This window comes from Erythranthe guttata, chromosome 4, assembly GCF_056151865.1.
Source record: "Erythranthe guttata isolate IM_541 chromosome 4, IM_541, whole genome shotgun sequence".
In the NCBI taxonomy this organism is placed as follows: Eukaryota; Viridiplantae; Streptophyta; class Magnoliopsida; order Lamiales; family Phrymaceae; genus Erythranthe; species Erythranthe guttata.
This window is the reverse complement of record NC_142536.1, coordinates 7,045,139-7,047,514: the sequence shown is the minus strand read 5'-3', so window position 1 is coordinate 7,047,514 and position 2,376 is coordinate 7,045,139. Positions and strand designations below refer to the sequence as shown.

General features: G+C 38.6%; 1 pseudogene; it reads right to left on the bottom strand.

Moving 5' to 3' along the window:
• Nucleotides 1-1,170: 1,170 nt before the first annotated feature.
• LOC148771021 (secreted RxLR effector protein 161 pseudogene) lies at nt 1,171-1,956 on the bottom strand (annotated as a pseudogene).
• Between the last annotated feature and the right edge of the window lie 420 nt (nt 1,957-2,376).

Sequence of the window (2,376 nt, the reverse complement as noted above, 5' to 3'; positions counted from 1 at the left end):
TCACCTCTCACTCATGTGAGCAAGCCTTTTATGCCATAAAGTGGTATCATCCAATACTACAACATCAGCTGTATTAGATGCTACAGAGCCATCTAGGAAGTAAATGCCATTTCTCAATATACCCTTCATCACTATCATAGATCCTTTTAGGATTTTCATCACTCCACTCTTAGCTCTCATTTCATAGCCAGCTTCATCCAACATACCGATAGATATAAGGTTTCTCTTTAAGGCAGGAACATACCTCATTCCATTTACCAGCTTCTTCTAACCAGAGGATAATTGTAAGTTTACAGCTCCAATTCCCAAAATCTTGCAGGCTTTGTTGTCACCAAGAAGTACCATTCCCTTCTCTGATTCCTTGAAGTCTTGAAACCATTCTTTGTTTGGAGTCATATGAAATGAGCATCCAGAATCAAGTACCCATTCTCCACCTGAATTTGGGTATGATGCGACTAAAACATCTCCCTCTTCAACATAGGTTGCAGTCAATACATCAGCTGATTCATAGCCATCAGATGCTACAGACGCATCTCCCTTTTCACTGTAGTTAGAGTCCACTTTCTTCTGTGTTCTTTCTGGACAGAATCTTCTAATGTGACCTTCCCTTTTACACTTGTAGCATCTTCTGGTATCTTTGTTAGGTTGTCTAGATTTAGATCTAGATTTTCCTCTGCCTTTCCTTTGGTCCTTCTTACAGCGCAGATCATGAGCACAAACCAGCTCAGATCATGAGCACAAACCAGCTCAGATCTAGCAGAAACCCTACCCAAACCATGAGAAGTTTCTCTTTCTCTCTCTCTCTCTTACTCTCGTGTTTTCCAGTGTATTGCTCTCTCTCTCTAGTGTTTCTCACGTTGATCTTCAGCACAACAGATATGATGCTATATATAGACAAACCGAGGCACATGATCCCATGTGCCTTCCTCTTATATCAGCCAATAAGAGCTCTTTCTTTTCCTCCAAGAATCAGCTTCACCTACCATCTACATGTGCAGCTCACGTGACCAAGATCATGTGCAACTCACATGCATAATTTAGGTGGATTAAGTGCCATTAACAGTAGATTAGAACCATAGTTTAATAAATCTCCACCTTGGTTCAATCTACAAACACCTTGTACTGCTCCATCATGCTCTTAAAAGCATACAACCAGGGTAATATCCTGATTTAGTTCTCCTCATCCAAGTCTTGAACTTGCACTAAGTCCAAACAATGTTGAAACTTAGTAATTGGTAATGCTTTAGTCAAAGCATCTGCAGGATTCTCCTCACTGGCTATCTTCTCCACTTTAATCTGACCAGAAGCTACAACTTCTCTGATAAAATGGAACTTGATAGCTATGTGCTTTGATCTCTCATGAAACATTGGATTTTTAATGAGAAATATAGCACTTTGACTATCACAATGTAAGATGATCTTCTCATCTTTTCCAAACAACTCCTCATTGAATCCTTTCAACCATAGCCCCTCTTTCACTGCCTCAGTAGCAGCCATATATTCTGCTTCTGTAGTTGAAAGAGCTACCACCTTTTGCAGACAAGATTTCCAACTCATAGCTCCTCCATGAACTGTGTAAATATAACCAGATAAAGACTTCCTTGTATCTACACAGCCAGCATAATCAGAGTCTACAAAACCTTGCACTGCAAAACCATCTTCCTTGTCTCTCTTATACAAGATTCCCAAACCACAAGTACCTTTTAGGTACTTCAGCAAGCTCTTCAAAGCAATCCAATGTGCCTTTCCAGGCTCTGCCATAAATCTGCTTAATATGCTCAAAGCATAACCAAGATATGTTCTTGTTGACACCATACAATACATAATACTTCCAACAACATTTGCATAAGGAATATTCTGCATATACTGCTCTTCTTCAGAAGATTTTGGCTTCTGATTTTGACTTAACTTAAAATGAGCAGCCAAAGCAGTTCTAACTGGTTTGGAATCAATCATACGCCATACTTAGAGAGGAATTTTTCTAAGTATTATTTCTGTGATAGAAATAACTCCCCCTTCTTTCTATTCCTTTTAATATCAATTCCAAGAATTCTACTTGCATTTCCCATGTCCTTCATTTCAAATTCCCCTTTTAGTTTGATCTTGAGGTTTCTGATCTCTTTAATATGTTTCCCAATGATCAACATATAAGAGAATAAGAATTTGATCCTTACGTTTTGATCCATTCTGATAAACACAACTGTCATAACTGCTCTTCTCAAAGTTTATTGACAGCATGAACATATCAAACCTCTTGTACCACTTTCTTGGGGATTGCTTCAATCCATATAGAGACTTTTGTAACAAGCACACCATGTCTTCATCACCATTATGAAAACCCTCAGGCTGCTTCATATATATAGTCTCTTCCAACTC